Source organism: Conger conger, chromosome 6 (assembly GCF_963514075.1).
Source record: "Conger conger chromosome 6, fConCon1.1, whole genome shotgun sequence".
Taxonomy (NCBI): domain Eukaryota; kingdom Metazoa; phylum Chordata; class Actinopteri; order Anguilliformes; family Congridae; genus Conger; species Conger conger.
The window spans coordinates 25,575,697-25,593,319 of NC_083765.1; the positions used below are offsets into that span (position 1 = coordinate 25,575,697).

Below are 17,623 nucleotides of genomic sequence, written 5' to 3' on the forward strand. Positions count from 1 at the left end.
ACTGCAGGGTGTAACGGCAGGCGCTGGCGGTGACAGGTTGCTTTGACAGCCCCGGACGGCGTGTGTCGGCCGGACTCACCGCCTCCCTCTCGCGCTGCCTGGGAAGCTGTGGTTGGGCTCCAGAGTCAGGCTTCGCCCTGCGTTCGGGCGGTCTTCCTCATGTGGGTGTGGCTGAAGTCCGTATGCATGGTAATTTGCATGTCTTTCATTTTACAGGTCTGTTATGGTACTTTATGACACAAATCAACTGAAGCATTGTTACAGTAGACCCTGCCAAATGTCTGTTACAAACCTCTTTCTTTAGCTAGCTGCATATTATTGAATTTCTTACCTCCTGCATCATTATGTGGGCTGAAATTATTGTAGTGGCTCCGAGCAGCTAATCAGACATGCTGAGATCAAATCACACCAAAATAATGTATTTCCTGCAAATTCATGAATATGGAAAAATATTACTGGAAGTTTATCTTGGCAGGGTTTGAAATCCATTGCAATCCACAACAAAAACAACAAACTAAGATTTGTGTTTGGAATGCTGGGGGATTTATTCATGTTTAATTTAAACTTTGTTTTACCAGAAAATGATCACGTTGAGATTTCCAAACGCTTTTACAAAGAAGTCATGGCAACGTGGCACAAAACAAATAGCACGTCAAAAAAGCACACTAGAGAGAAACATAGACCATATCCCAATACATTTGTGGAGGAATCAGTCAATCGAGGACCAAATCCATTCTTTTCATGTTTGGTTCCTCATAAGATGCAACACAGAACTGTTAAGCAATTACGGCTCGCCTCACATTACGACAGTGGTATTCAGTGTATGTTACTGCTGTTCAGCATGTGCTACATGTCAGGATGCGCATTGGCTACAGTAAAGCAGCCAGTATTGTAACTTCAAACTGTTCTATTCCTGTTTTTTGGATTCAGCATGTTCATGTTAAGTTCATGTCCAGTGAAGTACATGTTCGGTTTCTCGTACAAAGATGGCTTCGAAAAACATTGACGATATTCCAGTATATTTGTTGAGGAAACTGAGGACCAGCTGAGAACCAAATCTGTCCTTTACGTATTTGGTTCATCATAAGAAGCAACACAGTGCATGTTTGGTTTCTCATAGAAAGATGAGTAAATGTAAAACAATAACAACCGCATCGTTCTTAGACGCACGCTAGCGTAGAGGCTGGGCAGAGGGGTGTGAATGGCTTGGTGTGCCGCGTGCTGTTTGAAATGCATGGGCGGGTTTCTGAGGCCTGGGTGTCAGAACCTCCGCGCCCCGCCACGGTCCGCGAGCTCTTGGGCCCGGCTCACCGGGCGTTAATTGGTTGGCGGAGTTGGCGGGCTAAAGCGCCGCCGCGCTCGCTGTAGACCTGTCACTTTGATGCACGGCGTAATCAGGCCGCGTAATAGAGTCTTCAAGCATGTTAATGACTTGGTAAATTCTGAGAGTGAACACGCGGCACTGAGGTTTACCAGGGCACGCTTCGCGCAGTGAAGGTTCAAAGGTCAGGCTCTCAGTCCAATTAGGTGTGGCATGACTCATTCTTTACAAGATCATTACTGTGGTGGTAGGGTGGAGGGGCGTTGTGCGCGCAGCAAAACAAAAACCATTATGAGCTTTAGTAATGGAGGGCAATTCATCAATACGATTATTAATTAGCACTCAACACTGAGCTTTAATGTGCTTTTCTCTGTTGGTGGATGCTCACTTGTCTTTTTTTAGTATTTGGGAATTTAGTAACTACTCAGTCAATGTTGGTAAACTTGAGTAGTGAGTACAAGGTGAACAGCAGAAGAAGGGATTCAGCTCAATAACTCCACTCCTTATGTAAGTTGTTTCCTGTCTATTTACAGTACTCTGCTTTCTAAGAAACCGGTTTGGTGTTTGCTGTTGGGAGGGTAACTAGGGAAGTGTGGTATTGGAAGATTTCATTTGCCTGAGCATGCCTGCTTTTGCTTACTGTAAAAAACCCCAGTGTGTTCACAATGTTCAGATCAGAATGCAGTTCAATAAAATACAGATTTCAGCCCTGTTGGTTACTGTATCTGTTCATACTAGTAGGAATTTGATCCTTTCTAAATAAAACTTGTAGTTCCTAAATTTAGGTGAATAACTATCTATTAACAGAGAAAAATAGCCTTCTTTACAGTATGAAACAAAAGCAAGGTCGAGCAAGATAGGGCAATTACAGTACAGTGTTGTGCAGGCACCAGCTTTGTACCGCTTCTCACAGCAAAATATACCAATGAGATGACAGGTAAACAAATGGTCATTGTTACCTCTGTGTGTTTCTGTCTGCCTCCTATTTGGTTCTAGCTTTCCTTTGATCAGTTCATGTCTCAGTTCATGTCTCATAGTTGAAATCAACATTCTGGCATGTTGCGGCAGATTTGATCAACCAAACTTTCTTACATACTGCTGTTTTACTGTGAGCTTGGGAAGCACATTAATGAGTCGTGCCATCTCCTCCCGATTCATTCAGAATTTTGCAGTTTGAAGGGAACTTGGCGGCCATATTGAATGTTTCCCTCCAATAGCCGAATGCAACAAGGCCGCAGAATGGAATATCTGTGCCCTCCGCCCCTCGAGTTAAAGATAGGTCACGGTTCTTGGGCTCTTGACTTTGAGGCTGTTTTAGCTTTCTGAAGGTGCTGCTGCATTAAATCTGCCCAACTGGAAACCAGAAGATCTGAAATCCCACGTGTAACAAACTGACTTACTTCAGTGAAAAGTGCTGTATGAATGAAATGGTCATGTACGTGATCCTGGGTAAACCCTGGTGTAAAATCCAGCTATGACCAGCTTGACATGCCAGCTGCCAGCTGTTTCAAAACCTAGCTTGAGCAGGTCAAACCATGTTGAGTATAGAGGTCTGGCTGGTCAATCAGCTACCAGCTGTTTCAAAACCTAGCGTCTGTGAAACAAATGAATACGTCTTATCAGGGGCTCCACTTTAAACCTATTCAGAAAGCCTTCACTATGTTGGATCCAGATGAAAACAGAAAGCTCAGGCTCTGTTTTTGTGAGCTGTATGTGGGTGCAAACAATAGACATGTATTTTCTTTATGAGAACAAAGGGAAAGCAGTAAGATACAAAGGGCATGGATCAGGCACTGGGTGGTGTACTTATTTTGGGTGAAATCCCAGGAGTCGTATTGCTGTTGATTCATGCAGTCTACCCATGGCTTTGAGAATGGCTTTGCTGAAAGAGAAACACAATGTAGCATTTGCTAAAAAAGGACTGTATCTTACAACAGTTTCAAAAGAGATGCATTCGCTTGAGTTGCGTGCTGCGTTTTTTGTGTTCATTCATGCCTGTTCGAATGGACCGGGTGCTGTGCGGTTGTATTAAACAGGGCTCCATTTGTCAGGGCTATCAGCTGCCTCCTCAGTCCAGCAGGGTAGTATGTAGCGGGGGGGGGGAGAAAGATATTTTGGGAGCGTACCGTTGCTTTGCGCTTGCATCAGCAATGCTGATATGGGGATTTGGAGACTGCTGACGATCAGTGAAATCATTTGTATTCACCGCATCCCCTCTCCCGCGTGTGCAATCCAAACTTACACAATGCTAATGCATTTTTTACATTGAGACTGAAATGCCCCTTCTTTATAAGTACACACCATACATAGGCTCACCCATTGGTAAAGCTGTGGTCCATCTTTGTTTGCGAGACTGTGTTTGTGTTCTTATACGTGTATATCTGTGTGTTGGTGTCTCTTTGTATGCATGTATCTGTGTCTTCGCCTGCTTACTGTACGTGTGTGTGTGTGTGTGTCCATGTCTACACCTTTGTGTTTAGTAAATATTAGGCTATTCCTGTGAAAGTGGTCACTTTTTCAGAGCTAAACTCCTGCCTGTTTTTCTTCTAGCTATTTGTGCACCTTGTGTGGGATATTAAGTTAGACCCCTTTACTCCAGTGGAAGCAGCAGCCAGCGCTGTATGGTCTCCTGGCTCCTTGTGTGGAGTTTTAATACACAGTTTCTCTCAGACAGCAGTTCTTTATGGCAGTCTTAGTCTGCAGACAGCTCCCGTTTCAGCAGTAAATTCCCCCTCCAATCGATGCTTGTATAACTAATAGCCATGCCATTAGAGAAACTCACTCATTATTTATAAACAATGATTAAAGGCTTAGTTGGCTCAACAAACTCAGCAACACAATGGCCTTGCTGTTCTTGGCACTGGCTAGGCAACAGTTGTTGTTTGTACCCCCCCCCCCTTTCCGTTTCAAAATAATAATCCACAGGGACCCACAAACAGTGGATTTATCACAGTTGGATCCCAAAAACTCCACCCATTGTGGGAATCTCTAGTGCTCGACAAAGAGCGGCCGTTTTACTCTAAGGAAATATCCACTTGAAGCTTGAGCCGTAATGGCTGTGCAAGACATTCAAGTGCCGCGGAGGTCAAAAGCACGATGGAGTCTGAGACATTTCATTTAAATCGCAAGGCCATTATCTGTTCTTCCTGAGTTCTTCTCTTTGTGTGTGGCTTTGGATGTCAGTACAATACAACCTTATTCCAATGTATAGTCAGCACTTGCAGGTGATTGTAAGTACACACTTATTGTGCCTGGACTTTGACAGATAAAGACCTGCATTAAAATCTGTCAGCCTGTCAGCATTGTGTTGTTGAAGAGTGGACTCAATCTGGCCTTCAGAAGAAAGCTGAATTGAAAAATAGCAGGAGTAGGATTTGCCTAACAGGGCCGTAGTAGAATTTAAAAAGAATAGCTCTTCTGAATATAACGTATACCATTTGATATACAGATGTCTTTGTTTTAAAGGGCAGGTAGTTGTGCAATATATGAGGAACTGCACTTTCATCCTAGAGAAATGCGTCTAAATGCAATAAATAAATGTAAATGCAAACTATAAATATAAATCTTAGAAAACTAAAACTTAGTTTTCGGTCATTTTACTCTAAAATGACCTAAAACAAAGTTTTCTTTTGGTGCACAAGCCACACAAACTTACGCAGCATAGCAGCCGTAGCATCAGGGGAAGACGGCTGACCCTGGTCTTATGACCGCCTGTTTCATGCTTTGTGGTTTTGTTTTCCCCTTGCTGTGGCCGGGCCGTTGTACTCTTGGTCAGGCTACTTAATTGGAGTTGCTTCAGTAAACTTCCAGCGTATGTGAGCTACAAATGGCCTTTTCCTGTTCACACTCCTGCTGCATCGAAGCCTTTAGCTGAGGGCTGGGGCATCGAGAATTTCCTGATTTTGTCTGTTTTTAAGGATGTGTAGGGCAGGGGAGAGGGTATTTGACCTTGCCACCATTACAGAGGAAATGGTATCTGATGTCCTGTTTAATTAATTACCTGTATTGTAACTTTAACACGTTTGGAGGCTTTGTGAATGAAAGCTTCAAACAGCCTGGCATGGATTCTATCAGAAAAAGGTTTTCTTCACAGATATGGTTCGGCAAGTGAATTCTTTGTGCTCACTGATATTGCCACTATTTATGAAGAAAGAAAAACGACTTTGTACATTTAATTGAGAGTTAAGCTTTAGGTAAAACGTTGGTTTCACCCAGGCCTGTATGTGTTGTCTGGATGATTCATAGAGGATGATTACAGAGATGGCAGCATGCAGCTCACAGCATTTTAGCTCTAAAAACCATGAAATGTGAAGGTTAAAAAAAGAATTAACCAAAGGCAGAGTCATGAGACATTCCAGCATTGACAAATGAAGCCTATCTTTAACAGCCCGGACTGCTGGGACACAGATTGAAGGTGATCATTCGTTTTATGAATCGCCATGGACACATTGCCCCCCCCCCCCCCCCCCCCCACCCCCCCCTCCAGCTGATTGATTGGTAGCATCACATCGCTCCTCCAACTGCTTCCTGTGTTCTGCAATGTCCGCATCAAAACTGAGAAGTGTTGTCATGGAAATGAATGTGAAACTTGAATAATTGAATAATAACTATGGCACCTGTAACAAGATAATCTCTTTTTGCTACTTGTAGGTCTAGGTTGCTACAGGATCTGCAAAAAGGAGGGTGGGGAGTAGAGTGTGTATTCAGTGTTTATAAATGATGTTGTACATGCTGACTGTTATAATATAAGACAGTAGTTACCATAGCTAAGGGGATTAACTTGTTATGCTTGCTAAAGTTTTGGGCTTTTATTGATGTTTGCTATGGAGAACTTATTAATCATCAGCAATAATGAGTGGCATATGAACCTACCAAATTATCTCTAATTAATCTCTTCATGCGGTTCAGGTGTTTGGAGAGGAGGGCAAGAAGACTGTTTGTCTTCTTGTTTTCCTCTGTGACGCTTATTCAGCTCAAAACCTTTGTTCTAATGATGAGAAAAAAAGCATTTGTTCCCCCCATAATATCACAGCTCTCAGCATTTATCAGCTCATATTTAATGGTGATGTTAAATTGTCCTTGTTTCCGGTGCAGTGCCTGCTGAATTCCTCGCTCTGTCTGAGGCAGGTCTTATAGTAAAGCAGCCAGTCTGGGCCTTGTTTTCAGTGTGAAAACACACGCTCAGTTGATGCTAGCACTCCCTAGCGTCTCCGAGCGACTCCAGGCCTCTTCGTGGGCCTGGCCCGTTTGGGTGGGTGATTAATCACCCGGGCGAATCTTCGGCTGGATCTTTCCCTGGGAATTCAGGGCTTGTTGTGTATGACAAAGCAGCCCCTAATTAGGAAGCGCATGTGCTTTAAGGGGGCCGCTTCATGCCAATTTTTTATTTGGTAAGTCGCTTTTTAAGATGAGTGTCAGCTGAATCACAGCACTCATACACTCAGTGATCACTTTAAAAGGTAGACCTGTACACTCTCAGAAATGAAGTGGAGGATTATTATTATTCTTCAAGGATCAACTTTCCCAAATGGCCTCCGAAACTACAGTAATGTTCTCTTCGGGTGGAAATGAGGATTTTTTCCAACCAAAAGTATAATTATATATTGCTGACTAGGGGTACAATTTTATGCAAATATATGGTACAGCCCCCAGAGACAAGCATTTGTACCTTTTAGGCACTTTTTGTACCTTTATTTTTTTGAACGTGGATTAGCTTGTTGGCCAGACTGGTTCAAGTTGACAGTAAGGTAACAGTAACTTAAATAACCACCCATTACAGCAGTAGTATGCAGAAGAGCATCTTTGAACACACAACTCATCAAACTTGTGAAAAAAAAAAAAAAAAAGTGGATGGGCGACAGCAGCAGAATACCAAAAAGTCCAAAAAATCAGTCTGATAAATACCTAATAAAGTAGTCACTGAGTGTAGTTTACTGACTGCTGGCAGGCTGCTTCTGGAAGACAGTCTGAATAAACAATGTTAGTGGGTGCAGCCGCGTATCCTGCGATTTGTGGCGTGCTGATGAAAACGTGCGGTGATGTGTGGTGATTGACTGCTTGCCAGTGCCCCCACACCGTCTGCCACTCAAAGCCAAGTCGTCAGAGTGCGCCGCGACCGGTTTTGTCTGGCAAAGCTTTCTCTTTCAGGGTAGCCTTCTGTTGCTCCCATCAGGCTGTGCTTTAATGAGCCTTCTCTGTGTGCAACACCTTGGCTTTCCCCCCTCTGGCTCTTGATTAGTAGACAAACAAAAAGATTTGCTGGGTCGGTCACGAGCGCCATCCGTTCAGCGCTTAAGGATACTGAGGGTGTTCAAATCCGTCTCGCTCTGAGTCTCAAGGTCCCCTGGACTGGTCTTCAGGCCTGTGGGGTGTATTTACGATCAGCGTCAGATCTGTGAGCTGTGTCTGATGGCTGATCTTGTGAGAGGAAATGCCAAGAGGAAATGAAAATAAGGAAGGCAGGAGGGAACAGAGGGAAGCCAAAGAGGAAAGGAGTGCTGTAAAAAAGAAAAAAGAGAAAAAAGACCATATATTTCAGAGCTGATACTTTATGCCCACTGAAAGATGAAGCAGTTGACCTGAGTGCATTAAGAACTCTTGGGGGCGTATGTAAAAAAAAAGATCTATAAAACGAGTTACCTCAGGGTAAGGCCACGCATACTCAAAATCATCATGCTCTTTTCTAAATTTCTTCTGTATTCTCTTTGTTGAGCGTTGACGTAGGCTGGCAGTCCTATAATGGTTCTAATGAGTCACTCATTCTGCTGAGCTGTAAAAAAATCACATATGTTGATTAGTATGATTAGTCTGACACAATATAGAAAACATTTATTTTTACAAGATTATGATTATATACTGTATAAACATGGAAGGTTTGTAAAAAAAAAAAAAAAAAGATCCAAGAAACACAATAGAAAATACATACAGTATGTGTTATAGAACTGGCATTTGTAATTCTTCACTAGACTTCAACATATAAGGCACACCAGGATTGTCCTGTATGTTTAATATGTCACTATATATAAATGGGCCTGTCAAGCAGCAGAACAAAAGAACCAATAGCAACCATGAAGTAGTTCTGGGGGATTTATTAAGCGAAGCCCAGACAGGCCATTGTCAAATGTTGGCAAACAGGAACAGCAGGGACAATCACAATCGTGGACTGGGTCACAAGCAAAAATCCAAGCACAGCGCAACCAGTAATATTAGGGGTAATTCAATATGTAGTCGTGGTCACAAGCAAACATCCAAATACAGCTAGGCAGCCCAAACTGGCGAAGATACAGAAAGTAATCCGGGAATCGTAAACCAAAAGTTCAATCAGAGCCTGGTAACAGATAATCAAACACATGATAGAAGGGTTATCCAAAATACGGAGGTCGGGGTACATGAAGCAAGCCAGGACACAAAACAGACAAGCAGGAAATCGTTGGAGAGAATGGTCTGAACACATTACAATCTGGCAGGGAACTAAGGCAAACAGACCACTATAAATAGACAGACAAATTACTGAAATGACGAACAGGTGTGCAGGAAAACAGGTGACAAGACACAGGTGAAATTAATTAATAAATTAACAGATTATGGAAAGCGAACTGGGACATACGGCACAAAAGACACAACAGGAAAACAGAAAATGCTAGGACAGGGGCCATAATCGTATAAAAATAAATGTTGATTTAGTAAAACATACTAATCAATATACACTCAGTGAGCATTAGAGTTATTAGACTTAATTTTTAGGCTTATTGGTCTTCTGTTACTGTAGCCTATTCACTTGGAGGTTTGAAGCATTGTGTGTTCAGAGATGCTCTTCGGTTGTAACGTGTGGTTATTTGTGTTACTGTCACATTCCTGTCAGCTTCGACCAGTCTGGCCCTTCTCCTCTGACCTCTTTCATTAAAAACTTGTTTTTGCCCGCAAAACTGCTGCTCAATGGATGTTTTTTGTTTTTTTTGCACCATTATCTTAACTTAAGAGACTGCTGTGCATGAAAATCCCAGAAGATCAGCAGTTTCTGAGATACTCAACCACCCTGTCTGGTACCAACAATCCACAGTCACTTAGATCACATTCCCCATTCTGACAGTTGGTTTGAAAAACAGCTGAAGCTCTTGACCAAGTCTGAATGCTGTTATGCATGTACTCGCTGCCACATGATTGGCTGATTAAATATTTTCATTAACTAGCTAGTGTACAGGTATACCTAATTAAGTGATCACTGAGTGTATATGATTTTCACAAATATTTTGCATATGGGAGGGCCTGCAGCATAATAACTTGTGTATATTGTATACTGTAGGCCAGTTTACAATAATGTACAATAATCCAATTATACAGGAAATGTATAATTGGCCGATGGATATCGCTGTATTGCCACCAACATTCCGTGATTTTGAACATTGTCGCTCATAAAAAAGCATAAACACCGAAACAATAAGAATGCATCACCAAACGTGTACTCATTCAAAAGCTCAATACATGGAAGCTGGTCGATGACACTCTGCTAAAGATAATTACAGGGAGATGGGAACATTCTATAATAATGTTGTCATGACAACTGAGCCAGCAACGGGGTCAAAGTTCAAAATAATAAGTCTCAGCGATGGGCACAAGGATGATAGTGACGATCACAAATCGTCCGTCGCTCTAGTGTAAACCCGAAAGTCGTTGCAACCAACCATGAAATGTGATAATCGCTGGAGGCAGCGTCACACATCGCCTTACTGGCCTTAAGTCCACGGCAGCGGCAAAGAGCCTCGCGAGTGAGGGAAGTTGAGGTGGTTGAGCGGTGGATTATTCCGCGGCATTACTTAATCACGCCGTGCCCATTCCCAGTGCACAGATTGCAAGCAAAAGCGTCATTATTCTGATGCTGAAGAGAGCAGCAGAGACCACCGTTCCCATATTTTACACATTAGTCATTAGTACGGGTGACAGACTGTCCCCGCAGGGCTGGCATGCCACCTGCTCCCCCTGCTCCACCCCCTCTGCCCCCCCCCCCCCAACCTCTGTCTTCCCTGCCCCCTAGGCCTCCGCGACACGCTTAACCTGGCTACCAGATGCCACTACGCCGCGTCTCGACAGCTGAGGAACGGCTAATGCGCTGAAGCAGGTGATCCATTCTGCATACAGGCCCTCAGCCAGGCAGCTGACCTTAGCATGTTTACACTCCCATCACCAGGGCTGATTAAATTACCCGCAACATTGGTGGAGCCATGTACTCTCATTTGGAGGGGCATGCGGGTACAAAAACAGGTTTTAAAAATGCGACTGGCTTGCATAATTCTGTTGTGGCACTGCCCAGTGTTGTGAAAACGTGGATTGCATGACAAAATTTATTTCTCAATGTTGTGTATACAGAATTAACATGAATATAGCATATGCTGATTATTATTAGTATTAATTGATATATTGTGAAAAATGTATGCTTTCTACTTGGTATAATGTAAATGCTAATTTACAAAAAACAGGAATAGTTGATATGTTGGCGGCACGGATGGTGCAGTGGGTAGCACTGCCGCCTCACAGCAAGGAGGTCCTGGGTTCGAATCCCTGTCAGCCGGGGCCTCTCTGTGTGGAGTTTGCATGTTCTTCCCGTGTCTGCGTGGGTTTCCTCCCGGTTCTCCGGTTTCCTCCCACAGTCCAAAGACATGCAAGTTAGGCTGATTGGAGAGTCTAAATTGCCCATAGGTATGAGTGTGTGAGTGAATGGTGTGTGTGCCCTGTGATGGACTGGCGACCTGTCCCGGGTGTATTCCTGCCTTTCGCCCAATGTATGCTGGGATAGGCTCCAGCCCCCCCTGCGACCCTGTTCAGGATAAGCGGGTTAAGATAATGGATGGATGGATGGAGTTGATATGTTGGAAACATATCTCATATATTTTGACATGTTGTATATTTTTTATGTTTAATGAATGTCTGAGAAAGCCTGTTCTTCCTGCTATATATCTGAAGTGTCATTTTCTGTGTTTTTAAATGGCTGTATTTAAATGATACTGAACAGATGGGAATCTAGAGCTGGTGCAGCTTATGTGAGGCGTGACAGCCCTAGGCACAGCAAGTGTGTGTGTGTGTGTGTGTGTGTGTGAGTGTGTGTGTGTGTGTGTGTGTGTGTGTGGTGTGTGTGTGTGTGTGTGTGAGTGTGTGTGTGTCTGCGTGTATATATGCGTGTGAATGTGTGTGTGTGTGTGTGTGTGTGTGTGAGTGTGTGCCTATGAGCATGTGGGTGTGTCTGTGTGTGTGAGTGTGTGCGTATGAGCATGTGGGTGAGTGTGAGTGTGAGCATATGACCATGTGGGAGTGTATGTATGAGCATGTGCCTTTATGTGGGTGTGTGTACTCGTGTAAGACAGAGGAACAGAGGTACTTGTTGCTGTGTTAACTCTCCTAGCAACAGAGGCCAGTGTGTGTCCAGTTGCAGGGCGCCCCTCCCCGGCTGAGCACACCGGCGTCTCAGCCATTTCAGTATCAGTGCCCCCCCACCCCCCATGCACACCGGCATCTCAGCCATTTCAGTATCAGTGCCCCCCCACCCCCCATGCACACCGGGCATCTCAGCCATTTCAGTATCAGTGCCCCCCCCCCACCCCCCATGCACACCGGCGTCTCAGCCATTTCAGTATCAGTGCCCCCCCCCCCCCCCCCTGCTGAGCACACCGGCGTCTCAGCCATTTCAGTATCAGTGCCCCCCCCCTGCCCCCCAATGCACACCGGGCATCTCAGCCATTTCAGCCGGCTAGTGCTCGTGTACAGCTGTTAGTGCCGCGCCTCTGTGATGAGTGCCCATCTGATGCTCCTGGTGTTTTAACCCCACTGTGCGGGGGCCATGATGGCCGCTTTCAACCCGGTGTTTACCCACACTAACTCCCCACCGGCTGCCGGCCAGCGCCGTTCCTCCAATTAATTCATTTAAACGCTGTGCCGGAGCTGAAAATGGACATTTGCTGAACCACATCTCAAAGGAACCTTTATGAGGTCACACACAAACTCTTTCAGCCTCAATTCAGTCACTAAAATGCCCTAGAGGAGTTTAGCTGAGGTAACATACTATTAAATAGTAATAATAAAATATCACTTTCGCTAATAATTTTTCCCCATAGATAGAACCAACCTAGATCTTTTCAGAATTCAGTGCTCCCTCTCTGCCCCATATTTGGAAAAAAAATGGGGAAGGAATGCTTGGTATAGTCAAGTGTGGCTAATTTAACAGACGACAGCATTTTATTGAACACCTTTTCACCCCACTACTTCTTTATTCTCCAGTTTATTGTGCCCGATTGTGGGCCTACCCTGCTGCAATGTCCTCCATTGACTCTGGAGGGGACGTGCTGGAATGCAGCCAGCCCCTCTGCATACTCGCTGTTCCACAGGAATTACTCTACAACTGAAAACATGATGCTTGGCCGGAGTGACGAAACAACACTCACCTGCTGCGATGCATTACATACGTATCACAACGGGTACAAGAACAGCAATCAGCATCAAGTTAAAAACTGTGACAAAAAAAAAAGCTAGATTTAGTCTCTGTGAACTAGAGAGCCGGCTGTGTACGTTAACTCGTACTGATGTGACTATCATGGCCGCGCTGTTATCCGCCGGATGTGCGTTTCGTTTCCTGAAAGGCTTCCCGTTGTAAAGTGTAATGACTGTATGTGATGCAATTTACATGCTTGGCCCATCGCTGTGCGTTACCCATCATGTACCTCTGTTAGCTTTTAAGTTCAATTATGAGAGGGGTTGTTAGGCAGCGCTGAAGTTATGGACCTGCCATGTCTCCATTCAGATATCTGCTGAAGCAGAACCATTTTTTTTATTTTTATTGTTGTAGGCTATTTGTTGTGTCCTTCATGAATAATTAAAACCATACTCAACAGTCCTTTATTTGAATAATAAGCAGTGATGAAATTAGACTGCAATATAAGCAAATTGGGATTGAAAAAAAAGCAGAAAAGGAATACTTTCCCATTAAATACTGTATGTCGTAAATGTTTATCACCGCCAATCAATAACCAGAGTGCAGTATTACAAACAATACACGAAAACATTGCTTTATTTCTCAAAACTTTATTGCAAATCCCGGATGAAATAAATGTAACCCTTCATAGTGGATATTGCAGAATCCCTGAGCTGATGTGCTGTATCTGTAGTTAGAATAACATAATGATGAGAACAGGCCATTTAGCCCAGCAATGCCCACCTTTTCCTCCCACTAAAGTTTACCTAATGATTTCTTTACCTAAAAACGAGATAGTATCTTGCACCATGACAAGCCTGGTCTTGAGAACCCCCCAGCATTTCTGCCTCCAATACATGTCCTGGCAAGCTATTACATACAGGGACTACTTTCTGTGTGAAATAATACTTCCAAATGTCTGTATAGTTCAGAGATTAGTTCCAAATAATAATCATTTGTAACAGAATCTAGGACCAGGCTACTGAACTGCAGGTCCTGAGGGTATTTGCTCCAGTCACGTACTACACCACCTGATTGCACTAATGAGCTTTCTTCCTGAACCTAACAGGTGAAATACCTGGTGAAAACAAGTGGTGTAGTGCATGGTTGGAGCACGTACTGTACCTAACAGGTGAAATACCTGGTGAAATCAGGTGGTGTAATGCATGGTTGGAGCACGTACTGTACCTAACAGGTGAAATACCTGCTGAAATCAGGTGGTGTAGTGCATGGTTGGAGCACGTACTGTACCTGCGGCCCTCTGGGCCTGGAGCAGAGTGATCCAGGGTATTGATTACATTTCAGAATAATTGCAGGATTGGAATAATTTGTGCTATGCAATTCAGGACAGTTGAAGAGCATAATGAGAATGTGCAGATGAAGCTGATCAACGCCATGGCCGATTCAGAAGAAAACGCCAAAAGCACATTAGAAAGGCAAAATTAAGACATTAATTGAAGGCATTAAAGGAGAATTGGAAAGGGTATGACTTTGACAGTCTATAGGTGGTAATTATAGGAGATTGCGTGGTTCATATAGAAAGCATTATTGTAGCCATTACGATATTGTATCCCAGGTTAATGTGTGCATAATTTTATGGAATCTGTCCTTTTTTAACAATTCGGGGACTGGTGGATGTTTTTTTCCAGGGAAAAATGAGAGTACGCTCAATGCGGCCATGTTGAAGTTAATTGAAATGCACAGCTGACTGCGTAACTTCATTGGTGATGGGTTTGTATGTCTAGATCAATTGCCATTGCTGGCCTTTCTCTCTCCATTTACTTTTTCCCCTTAATTGAAAGCAATCATCAATTTATACAGCACATGAACATCATGCATCGACCCGTATTGTACATAGTGACACAGATGTAACAGATAAGGTCTTTTTCCCCATGATTATTGGCTGTGCTGATAGTTCCATCATGTTTCATCCATCTTTCTCCTCACATTGGATTGCTAAGATTGCGCCCATAGGCTGCCCTCCTCTGGAATGTATGCAGATGCATGAAACAGTTTTATTGAAATTTTGTGTGTAATACACTTTCAGACACAATGGCACAAAAATAATGCCTGGGGTGATACTCTGCAGGCACATAAAAGCCATGGGTTTAATTATGAACCTTGCTAACAATATTGCTTGTAAAAGGTACTTAGTGGCCAAAGAAAATGATTGTTTCTTACAGGGAGCATTTGGTGAATGTGTTCCTTGAGAAGAATTGCTTTTTTTTTTTGGAGTGCCCTTAAGTTAGTTATTTAGTTTGATAATAACGTGTAATAAGTGCTTGTCTCAAGGGCAGTCTGAGCTGAGACATTGAACCATGGGCTGTGCCATTCATTAATTAGAGCTATGATGATCACAATAGCAATGGGACACCACTTGATACTGCCTGGGTGGGTTTATATTGCCATGGTTCCTGTTGCATTACATGAGAATTCTGAGGGCAACAGGCCATTCAGCCTGGTTATTGACTAGTAGTAGTGCTACTAGTATTTGCAGTAACATCATTTAAGAGTAGAAGCTGCAGCAGCAATTTTCTGCATAAACAAGAGTGAAATGTTGCTTTCCAATTGCCAGGAGGTCCTGCTGGTAAAGGACTCTTTCTTTGATGCTGGAAATGGAAATGACTGGCCATGTCTCCATCCACTTATTTGCTGAAGCAGAACCACTTTTTCATTTTTTCCCTTCATTCTTTAAATGTAGTAGGTTATTTGTTGTGTCCTTCATGAATAATTAAAACCACATTCTGAAGCCTTCTATTTGACTAATAAGCAGTGATGAAATTAGGCTGCAATGTAAGAAAATTGGGTTTAAAGACAAGTAGAAAAAATAGTCTCTCTATATCTTTCTCGTTAAATACTATATGTTTTAAGGTTTATTGCCACTAGTCAATAACCAGAGATTTTATTTCCAGTTTTATTCTGAAGATAATCTAACACTGTGTGAAACCTGATTTTGAGCTCCTCAAATTCTTACCAGGGACATGCTGGGAAAACAGCTATCAAAGAGCAATCTTGCACCCGGTGTACTGTATGCGACTAGCCTCATTCGTAAGGCTAATAAGTTTACTGTACTATGAGCATCACCAGGTTGATACTGATGTGAGATAAATCTAGTTAAATTCTGAGAAGTGCTTTTCTAATAAACCAGAGGTCAGTTACTACACAACTTCTGATGAATCATGAGCTTGTGTTGGAGGGACTCCAATTTGAGGTTGGAGATGGAAGCCAACTCAACCTTTCTCCCATAAAAACTTGCTTGGATCAATTTGATTTGCAGGAAACTAATCTCACAGAAAGTAAGTTCTCTGTGACCAGGGCATTGTGGGATTAAGACGTGTTTGGGGCTGTAGTTGGAGAAACAGTCAGTGGTCCTCGGCCAATGCCACAGAGGGGGAGCAAGTGAGGCAACTGTGGTGTTCCTTAACGGAGTGTGGGTGGTATCACCCAGACTTGAGAGGCAAATTAGGCAATTCCAAATTGGGAAGACATTTTTTTTCAAATTATGTCATTTATAAACAACATACAGACTATATACTTCTTTTGTCTGCCTATGCACTCACCTGCAAATGGCAATAAGATTTGGTTTGCTTGCTATGAAGATTATTGTAGTAAAAATGCTTTACTATTTCCTTGTAGGATAGCTATCTGCTCATGTATATGATTCAATCGTGTGATTTTGGGTATTACTGATGTTTGATAGTTTAACAAACTAATGCTCCTTTCAAAAGCCTTGGGCTGTAATACCCTTGAGCAATGTACTGTGCACCATAACATAATAATAATAATGCATTATTAAATATTCTGCTGTGTTAATGAGTATTGTGTAAAATACTTGCTATTACCATTAGCGGCCCCCTGGACAGCCCTGCTAAAGAGATAAAAGACAATCCGATGTGGTTATCTCCTTGTCCTCCAACACATGGGAGTTATAATGAAGTGTACCTGAGCCACATCCTCTGGTTATGTAAGTGAGGTGTTACAGTTAATGAATCGATTTTCTCAAGGTTCACTGGTTCTGTTCCTTTTCAATTAGACTTGTGAAATAGATGAAACTACTCAAGGGCTTGATTAAAACAGATCCAGGTCCTGTTGCAAAGTTTGGCTGGATAAAAGAACACAATTACCTTTAATGAATGGTTCCCTGTAAACTTTTAAAGAATAAAACCCTTCTAAATTTTGAATGTTGTCAATCTAAATTGTTTTTACTGTGATTTACACACTCAGTGAGCACTTTATTAGGTATTTATTAGACTTATCTTTTAGATTTCTACTGCTGTAGCCTATCCACTTAGAGGTTTGACGCGTTGTGTGTTCAGAGATGCTCTTCTGCATACCACTGTTGTAATGTGTGATTATTTGTATTACTGTCACCTTCCTGTCAGCTTCGACCAGTCTGGACCTTCTCCTCTGACCTCTTTCAATAACATAGGGGTTTTGCCCGCAGAAGTGCTGCTCACTGGATGTTTTTTTATTTCTTGCACCTTACTCTGCAAACTCTAGAGACTATTGTGGGTGAAAATCCCAGGAGATCAGCAGTTTCTGAGATACTCAAACCACCCTGTCTGCCACCAACAATCATTCCACAGTCAAAGTCCCTTAGGTCACATTTTTCACAATGAAACATTGTTATTCTAGAAGAAGTGCTTTTCCACCAGACATAAACAAATCAAATAAAAACTATTAATTATATTTCATATTTTCTTGGCTGTGCAGAACTGAAGGCTGTAAGCACATATCTAGGTGCCTTTTATTGGAGTCCCACTGACCCTGGACCTGTACTTACAGGCACTGTCACCTCGCTGGGAGAGCTGATTACCAGAGTATGGGAAAGTGTGCCAGCCCACCTT

The 17,623-nt window shown here is 42.9% G+C and overlaps 1 protein-coding gene across 1 annotated transcript in view; it reads left to right on the top strand.

The window, feature by feature from the left end:
• The window catches only part of LOC133131104 (zeta-sarcoglycan), a 168,115-nt gene that overhangs the window by 70,950 nt on the left and 79,542 nt on the right, over positions 1 to 17,623 (top strand). The window lies entirely within an intron of this gene.